Source organism: Aegilops tauschii, chromosome 6 (genome assembly GCF_002575655.3).
Source record: "Aegilops tauschii subsp. strangulata cultivar AL8/78 chromosome 6, Aet v6.0, whole genome shotgun sequence".
Lineage (NCBI taxonomy): Eukaryota > Viridiplantae > Streptophyta > Magnoliopsida > Poales > Poaceae > Aegilops > Aegilops tauschii.
The window spans coordinates 187,996,273-188,006,544 of NC_053040.3; positions in this window are offsets into that span (position 1 = coordinate 187,996,273).

Below are 10,272 nucleotides of genomic sequence, written 5' to 3' on the forward strand. Positions count from 1 at the left end.
CTTAATTAAATACATCAACCGTGTGTGTAGCCGTGATGGTCTCTTCTCGACGGAGTCCGGGAAGTGAACACGGTTTGAGTTATGCTTGAACATAAGTAGTTTCAGGATCACTTCTTGATCATTTCTAGCTTCGCGACCGTTGCGTTGCTTCTCTTCTCGCTCTCATTTGCGTGTGTTAGCCACCATATATGCTTAGTGCCTGCTGCAGCTCCACCTCATTACACCATCCTTTCCTATAAGCTTAAATAGTCTTGATCTCGTGGGTGTGAGATTGCTGAGTCCTCGTGACTCACAGATTCTACCAAAACAGTTGCAGGTGCCGACGATGCCAGTGCAGATGACGCAACCGAGCTCAAGTGGGAGTTCGACGAGGAACGTGGTCGTTACTATGTTTCTTTTCCTGATGATCAGTAGTGGAGCCCAGTTGGGACGATCGGGGATCTAGCATTTGGGGTTATCTTATTTTCATTTGGTTTTGACCGTAGTCGGTCTATGTGTGGATTTTGGATGATGTATGAATTAATTTATGTATTGTGTGAAGTGGCGATTGTAAGCCAACTCTCGTTATCCCATTCTTGTTCATTACATGGGATTGTGTGAAGATGACCCTTCTTGCGACAAAACCACAATGCGGTTATGCCTCTAAGTCGTGCCTCGACACGTGGGAGATATAGCCGCATCGTGGGCGTTACACCGTGGGATGTGAAAGAATGGTGGAAAAAGGAATACACTTTATTTTCTATTTGGGAACCGCCTATGATATATCTAGCATGGAAAGTGTTGGGAATTACTCGGTCGTTTTCATTGACGAGAAAAGTATGTCTCTGAAATTTTTTATCTCTCAATTTAAGCTTTGAGCCATGGCACCTCTACAAATCTACAAATCCCTACCTCCCTCTGTGAAGGGCCTTTCTATTTACTTTATGCAATTTTTATTTCTATTTGAGTCTCCATCTTCTCTTATAAAGCACCAACTAAGGGGCACTATGATCGTACTTGAGCATTGGGTGTAGCTAATATGCGAGTTTATTTCATGAATGGATCAATGATTGAGCATGATGGGCTAGGGATAACTTGCTTTAGTGTTGATATTTTGAAAGACATGGTTGCTTTTTGATATGCTTGAGTATTGAAATCTTCATGTCAAAACTAGACTATTGCTTTGAATCATATAAAAGTCCAAATCTCCATGCTACAAAAGAAAAAAATATATGTGATGAACATCTTAGGCAGCATTCCACATCAAAAATTCTGTTTTTATCATTTACCTACTCGAGGGCGAGTAGGAATTAAGCTTGGGGATGCTGATACGTCTCCAATGTATCTATAATTTTTTATTGTTCCATGTTGTTACATTATCATTCTTGGATGTTTTAAAATCATTTTATAGCAACTTTATATCATTTTTTGGGACTAGCCTATTGACATAGTGACAAGTGCCAATTGTTGTTTTTTGCTTCGAAGAAAATCAATACCAAACGGAGTCCAAACGCAGCGAAACTTTTTGGAGAAATTTTCTAGACCAGAAGGAACAACATGGGCCAAAGAAGTACCAGAGGGGAGCCCCGAGGGGGGCACAACGCACATGAGCACGCCTGGAGGCCCATGCGTGAAGGAAATATGCCCTAGAGGACACGATAAAGTTGTTATTTATATTTCCTTATATCATGATAATGTTTATTATTCATGCTAGAATTGTATTAACTGGAAACTTGATATATGTGTTGATACATGGAATAAACACAGTGTCCCTAGTAAGCCTCTACTAGACTAGCTCGTTAATCAAAGATGGTTAAGTTTCCTAACCATAGACATGAGTTGTCATTTGTTGAACAGGATCACATCATTAGGAGAAGGATGTGATGGACAAGACCCATCCGTTAGCTTAGCATAATGATCCTTAAGTTTTATTGTTATTGCTTTCTTCATGTCATAGAGATTATGCAACTCCCGAATACCTTGTGTGCTATCAAACGTCACAATGTAATTGGGTGATTATAAAGATGCTCTATAGGTATCTCCAAAGGTGTTTGTTGGGTTGGCATAGATCGAGATTAGGATTTGTCACTCCGAGCATCGGGGAGGTATCTCTGGGCCCTCTCGGTAATGCACATCATAATAAGCCTTGCAAGCAATGTGACTAATGAGATTAGTTGCGGGATGATGCATTATGGAACGAGTAAAGTGACTTGCCGGTAACGAGATTGAACTAGGTTTGAAGATACCGACGATCGAATCTCGGGCAAGTAACATACCGATGACAAAGGGAATAATGTATGTTGTCATTACGGTACGACCGATAAAGATCTTCGTAGAATATGTGGGAACCAATATGAGCATCCGGGTTCCGCTGTTGGTTATTGGCTGGAGAGGTGTCTCCGTCATGTCTACATAGTTCTCGAACCCGTAGGGTCCGCGCGCTTAACGTTCGATGACGATTTTGTATTATATGAGTTATGTGATTTGGTGACCGAATGTTGTTCGGAGTCCCGGATGAGATCACGGACATGGTGAGGGGTCTCGAAATGGTCGAGAGGTAAAGATTCATATATAGGACGATGATATTCGGACACCGGAAGTGTTCTGGGGGTACCGGGTACATATCAGGGCACCGGAAGGGATTCCGGGCACCCCCCGGCAAACTGTATGGGCCTAATGGGCCAAGAGAGGGACAAACCAGCCCCTAAGGGGCTGGTGCGCCCCCTATAGGCCGAATAGGAGGAGAAGGAAAGGGGAGGATTCGGCCTCCCCCTTTCCTTCCCTCCCCCCTTCTCTTTCCTCCCCCCTCCGATGAATATGGAAGGGGGGAGGCCGACTTGGAGGAGGCGCCCAAGTAGGATCCCTCCTACTTGGGGCACCCCTTGCTGCTCCCCTCCCTCTCCCACCTATATATATGTGGGGGGCACTGCTAGAATACACAACATTGATTCTTAGCCGTGTCCGACACCCCCTCCACAGTTTACGCCTCCGGTCATATTGTCGTAGTGCTTAGGCGAAGCCCTGCGCGGATCACTTCACCATCACTGTTGAGGATATAGACCTTAGAGTCACCCGCCAGGAGGGGCCGGGTTACTCTAATGGTCATTACCAGAAGCCCGAAGTCAAGCTTGAAGACGATGGGCCAGAGATGGGCTTAAGACCCGGATATGGCTTAAGGCCCGTAGTTACAATCGTTATTATGGTAGAATTTGTAGTGCAAGGCAAGTATGATTGAGAGTCCGAGCCGGACACTCTTATGAGCCGGCCGGGACTCTGAGGGCTGCTGGGCGTCAGCCTCCCTATATAAGGGGACGACCCGGCAGCGGTTTGGGGACAAGAACAATCTCATCGAAAGCCGGGCATAGCAGTTTAGCTCCCTGGCGATCGTAACCCTAATCAATACCACTTCAACTGGACGTAGGCTTTTACCTTCACCGTAAGGGGCCGAACCAGTATAAACCCTCGTGTTCCTTGTCCCGCATTAACCCCTTCAAGCTTCCAAGTTGCGATGGCTCCACGACTAAGTCCTAGCTCGAGGACATCTACCGTGACAATTCCACGACAGTTGGCGCCCACCGTGGGGCCAGCGCACGGTGGATTTGAGTTCTTGAAGGGCAGCTTCGAAGGGCTCAAGGGATACGCTGTGGGCCGGATGACCAAGAGTCGTCGCGGCAAGCTCTACATCGACGATGCAAACCGGGGCCCTGACGCCGGCTCAATTGAGTACGGGTACCGGGTCCCCTTCGGCGGAATTCATGTTTTCATTGGCAAGATTAGTGAGCCAGGCCCTGAGCCGGGTCTCTGCGCCGATCTCATCGAGACGGCTCAGCGTGCGCGACCCGCCCGGGCCCGGCCTGCCTTAAGGCATGCTTTTGTGGGGTGTATCCATGGAGGACTCTCTGATCGATCTGGATCTGGTGATGAGACGGCCGCCGGCTCTGACGGCGAGTCGGCCACCGATGAGTCAAACTCGTTGTATCAACTTCAAGATGGCAGGCTCATGGGCTGTTCCGATGGTGACAGTATTCCGGACCCGTTTGAGCCGCCAAGCCAGGTTGGAGTCTTTATGGCTGGTGCGCAGCCTGTGCAGAACCCCGCTGCTAGAGCGGGAAATCCGGTGCCTTCTCCGGCTCAGGTGCTGATGGATCTCACGGATAAGATGACGGCCCTGCTAACCGCCACGGTTGACCCGGCAGATCAAGCTCAGCACGATGCAGAGGTGGCACAGTTAAAATTAGATCTAATGAAAGCTAAAGAGGATCTTGCAGCGGAAGGGATCAGGCTGACTGCGGAGAGGGCGGCTCTCGATGCCCAAACTCAGCTGATCCAGGCGCAGTCCTTCCAACTCACGATGGATCAGAACGCGGCCAATGAGGTCATGAGAAGGAGGCATCAAAAGACCCAATCTCGACTCCCTCCGGTTTACGATCCACGCAATCTCTTCAACACGCCAGGTGCAGGGTCTAGTAACCCGCCAGGGGTCATAGCACCCGGGTCTGGACCCCTAATTCAACCACGAGTGATGGGGCCTCCCCAGGTGCCCCCTGCCCCGCCTCAGTATGTGCCAATACCCCGGGACCCCTTAAGCAGCACGGCTGGCGGCTCTCCCAGTTGACGGCGACTCTCCGACGGCTATTGAAACCCGCCGGGTCAGGGAACTCCTTCAGACAGCACTGGCGCAGCAAGAGGCGTACTCCTACAGCCGGGACAGGATCCACTCGACCCCTCGTCCAGGACAGAGCCCGAGTTACAGCCGGCACATGGTCTCAGCAACCGACTCAAGTAACGTCCGACGCCATGACCCGCCCCCTGGCCATGGCCCGGCTCATAATGGAGCCTTTTATGCAGCGGACCAGGAGAAAGCGCGGCAAGAGGCGGAGCAAGTGCCTCAATTGACGGCTTATCAGACCCCCCGGCTTATCCGACGACTTCCGTCGATGTGGGTATCCCTACCAGGACCGGGGGTGTCCCTTGTTTAGTGCCAGCTATCCGTAATGAACGTCTACCTAAGGACTTCAAGGGCCCTAGGAAGGTGCCTAATTACACAGCTGACTTACAACCCGCAGCCTGGATCGAGAGTTATGAGATGGCTATGGAGCTGCTGGAGGTCAGTGAGGCGGCCATGGCCAAGTATTTCACCATGATGTTAGATGGGACTGCCCGCACTTGGTTAAAAGGGCTACCACCGAATTCCGTCGGGTCTTGGGCTGAGCTGAAAGCCCGGTTCATCCAAAACTTCAAAGATACCTGTAGGCAGTCTATGTCAATTGTGGATTTGACTAACTGTAAGTAGCAGGAGGGTGAGTCTACGACACATTGGGTTCGCCGGGTTAAGGAGATCATACACTCGTCAGACAAGATGGATGCCGGCTCAGCGGTTTTAATGCTGGAGCAGAATTGTCGTTTTGTGCCCCTGAAGATGAAACTCGGGCGGCTTAAATGCGATTGCAGTGATATGGGTACACTAATGGCAGCTCTTGTCAAGTACGCTGATTCTGATGGTACCAAGGATCCCCCTTCAGATGATGAAAGGACAGGGAAGGGAAAGAAGAACGGCAATGGCAAGGGTCCTCAGTTTAACCCGGGGAACCAAGGAGGAGGCAAGCGCAAGGCTGATGGCAGCCTAGAGTTTGTAGCCAACGCCAGCTCACAAGGTAATAACCAGCGATGCAAGGGGAGGCCCCCTCCCCGAGGCGGCGGGTCAGGTCCGACGCTGGAGCAGCTGTTGAATGAACCTTGTCCAAGGCATGGCTCTAGAGAGAAGCCAGCGACTCATCTGTGGAAGGATTGTGCAATCATGAAGGCTTTTAAGAATTACAATGGCCCGGGCGGCGGCTCAGGTGCCGGCGGCTTTCATGGCCCGGGCGGCGGCTCAAATTCCGGTCCTCAGGACGGTCAAGGGGGCTTTAATCAGCAGTCTGGCCAGGGTCATCAACAGCAGCAGGGGGGTTACCAGAACAATCCAAAGCAGCTTAGTGGTGGACAGTATCATGTGTTTACCACTAGTCTGTGCAAACGAGATCAGAAGCTTCACAAGAGGGCTGTGAATGCTGTGGAGCCGGCGGTTCCACGCTACTTGCGGTGGTCTGAGCAGCCTATAGTGTGGAGTAGGGAGGATCACCCTCCCCGGGTGGATAACCCGGGCCACTTGGCCTTAGTGGTGGCTCCTCAAGTGGGAGGATATAAGTTCACAAAGGTGCTCATGGATGGAGGCAGCAGCATCAACATCCTCTATTATGAGACCTTTCGCCGTATGGGGTTGGTTGATAAGAACCTCATCCAATCAAACACTATCTTCCATGGTGTAGTGCCTGGTAAGTCGGCTTATCCAGTCGGCAAGATCGAATTGGAAGTGGCCTTTGGTGATGAGAACAACTACAGGGTGGAGAAATTGACCTTTGAGGTGGTCAAGATAAGAAGTCCGTACCATGCTATATTTGGACGGCCGGCTTACGCCAAATTTATGGCACGGCCGTGTTATGTGTACTTACAGCTCAATATGCCGGGTCACAATGGGACCATTACGGTTCACGGCAGCCGAAAAGTGGCTCTGGAGTGTGAGGAAGGCGATGCGGCTTATGCAGAGTCTGTTTGTGCTACAGAGGAGTTGAAGTTTTACAAGGACAATGTTGACCCAACAGATATGACATCTCTGAAAAAGCCGACTACGGAGAGTGAGCCGGCGATGAAATTAAGTCGGCTGATGAAACTAAACTTGTTGATTTTGTTCCAGGAGATTCATCTCAGCAGTTTAGCATCAGTGCCAATCTGGATCCAAAATAGGAAAGCGCGCTCATCGAGTTCATCCGTGAGAATAGGGACATCTTCGCATGGAAACCTTCTGACATGCCAGGTGTACCTAGAGAACTCGCTGAGCATACTCTCAATGTTGATCCGAAATTTAAGCCGGTCAGACAGTTCCTTCGGCGGTTTAATGAAGAGAGGCGGAAAGCTATTGGTGAAGAAGTGGCCCGGCTCTTGGCGGCCGGGTTTATCGTTGAAGTCTTTCACCCAGAATGGTTAGCTAACCCGGTGCTCGTACTCAAGAAGAACGGCACCTGGCGGATGTGTGTGGACTACACGGACTTGAACAAGGCGTGTCCGGCTGATCCTTTTGCCCTCCCCCGTATTGATCAAATCATTGATGCTACGGCAGGTTGTGCACGCTTAAGTTTCTTGGATGCTTATTCCGGATATCATCAGATTAAGATGGCAGTTAAGGACCAGGAGAAGACGGTGTTCATCACTCCCTTTGGAGCCTTCTGCTATGTGTCTATGCCCTTTGGACTCAAGTGTGCACAGGCGACTTACCAGCGTTGTGTACAGAACTGTCTGCATAAACAGATTGGGCGCAATGTTCACGCTTACGTGGACGATATTGTGGTTAAGTCCATAAAAGAGGAAACCCTGATAGATGATTTAAGGGAAACCTTTGATAATCTCCGGGTCTATAAGATGATGCTTAACCCGGCCAAGTGTGTCTTTGGTGTTCCTGCAGGCAAACTCTTGGGCTTCTTGGTTTCTGACAGAGGTATTGAGGCTAACCCGGAGAAGATCAAGGCCATCACCTCCCTGGCTAAGCCGGCGTGTATAAATGATGTTCAGCGCTTGGCGGGTCGCATCGCTGCTTTAAGCCGGTTTATAAGCCGTTTGGGTGAGAAGGCCATGCCCTTATATCAGTTGATGAAGAAAACTGATAACTTTGTCTGGAATGATGCAGCTAATACCGCCTTTGAGGATTTGAAGAAGCAGCTGGCAGAGCCCCCAGTCCTTGCGGCTCCGGTTGATAAGGAGCCCTTACTACTGTATGTGGCGGTAAATGCACGAGCCGTCAGTGTGGCTATTGTGGTGGAGCGCAAGGAGGAGGGTAAGGAGCATCCGGTTCAGCGGCCGGTCTATTATGTCAGCGAAGTGCTCATTGAGTCCAAGCAGCGGTACCCGCATTGGCAGAAGCTTGTGTATGGTGTGTTCATGGCGAGCCGGAAACTTAAGCATTATTTTCAGGGTCATCCCATCACTGTGGTCAGTTCTGCCCCCCTTGGTGATATCATTCAAAACAGAGAGGCCACAGGGAGAATTGCTAAGTGGGCTATAGAACTTGGACCTCATGGTCTCAAATATGTGCCACGCACTGCTGTTAAATCTCAGGCCCTGGTGGATTTCATCAATGATTGGACAGAGTCACAAGTGCCCGAGCAAAAGCCGGATAACACGTATTGGACTATTCACTTCGATGGGTCCAGGCAGTTGGAGGGCTCAGGGGCTGGCGTTGTACTGGCTTCCCCTAAAGGTGACAAGTTACATTATGTGCTACAGTTGATGTTTCCTTGCACTAACAATGTGGCTGAGTACGAGGCCTTGCTCCACGGTCTTCGGATGGCTAAGGAGATGAGCTTGAGCCGGGTAAGGTGCTTCGGTGACTCAGACTTGGTGGCTCAACAAGTATCAGGCAAGTGGGACTCTAAGGACCCTCTAATGGCGGCTTATCGCCGCGAAGTTGATGCCATTGCTGGGCACTTTCAGGGCTACCAAGTAGAGCCCATTGATCGCAAGAAGAACGAGGCGGCTGATGCTCTAAGCCGGCTAGGCTCTCAGCGAAAGCCGGTGCCGCCTAACACTTTCCTGGACGTCCTGTATAGCCCTTCGGTTAAATTACCTACGGAGGAAGACTTGGCTGTCCCTGACCCGGAGGCGCGACTGGTGGCGGCTCTCCATATCATACCAGACTGGACAATGCCATATCTGGCTTACATGACCCGGGGCGAGTTGCCTGAGGATGAAACTTTGGCCAGGCAAATAACCCGGCGGGCTAAGTCAATGATTGTTATCGATGGTGAGTTGCATCATCGCAGTGTTACAGGAGCATTTCAGCGTTGTGTCTCCCCTGAGGAAGGTCAAGAGATCTTGCGTGAGATCCATGAGGGTGATTGTGTCCATCATGCCGGCTCAAAGTCCCTTGTGGCCAAGGCTTTCCGTCATGGTTTTTATTGGTTGACGGCTCATGCTGATGCAGAGGACTTGGTCAGTAAATGTGATGGTTGCCAGAGGTTCTCACGACGGGCTCACGTGCCAGCTCAGGAGCTGAGGATGATCCCAATCACTTGGACCTTTGCGGTTTGGGGGCTTGATATGGTTGGACCTTTTAAAAGGTCCAAGGATAAGAAGACCCACCTCTTGGTGGCAGTTGATAAGTTCACAAAGTGGGTGGAAGCTGAGCCAGTTAGCAAGTGCGATGCAGCCACGGCGGTTCAATTTATGAAAAAGGTGATTTTCCGCTTTGGCTTCCCGCACAGCATTATAACTGACAATGGCACCAATCTCTCCAAAGGCGCCATGGAAGAGTTTTGTCAACGAGAGCATATCCGACTTGATGTTTCCTCAGTAGCTCATCCTCAATCCAATGGTCAAGCTGAGAGAGCTAATCAGGAGATTTTGAAGGGCATCAAGCCCCGGCTTTTGGTCCCTCTGCAACGGACGCCGGGTTGTTGGGTGGAGGAGTTGCCCTCCGTCTTATGGAGCATCAACACTACTCCTAACAGGTCTACAGGCTTCTCGCCTTTCTTCATGGTTTATGGAGCAGAAGCAGTCCTCCCCAGTGACATCCGTCACGACTCACCTCGCGTGGCGGCTTATGTTGAGACAGATAATGAACAGGCGCGCCAAGATGCTCTTGACTTGTTGGACGAACAGCGTGATGTGGCAGCAGCCCGTTCAGCAATTTACCAACAAGACCTGCGCCGTTATCATAGCCGCCGGGTCAAATCCCGGGTTTTCCAGGAAGGCGACCTTGTGCTCCGGCTCATCCAGGATCAAACAGATGCACACAAGTTATCCCCACCTTGGGAAGGGCCCTTTGTGGTCAGCAAGAACTTGCACAACGGGTCATATTACCTCATTGACATTCGGGAGCACAAAGATTCACGTAAGTTGGAGGAAGAAACCCGTCGGCCGTGGAACATAGCTCAGCTTTGGCCTTACTACACTTGAGCCACCGGCTCTCGTGCTGTACATATTTCTCTCAGCCATGTGTATATTATGATAAGCAATAAAGCAGGACCTCTGTCCTTTTTTCTCCTCCAAATATGCATGTGTTGTTCTTATTGCAAGATTACATGATGACTTAAAGGAGGATCCGGTTTATGATCGTATTCGAATCTAGCCGTAAGCAGTAAATTCACTTGGGGGCTTCCTGTTCAAACATGGGTCGTATTCGAACCAAAGAGAACATAGCTGTCGATACCCATTTGATTGGCAAAGTGCCGAGCTCATTGGGAGGTTACCTTTGGTCAAATT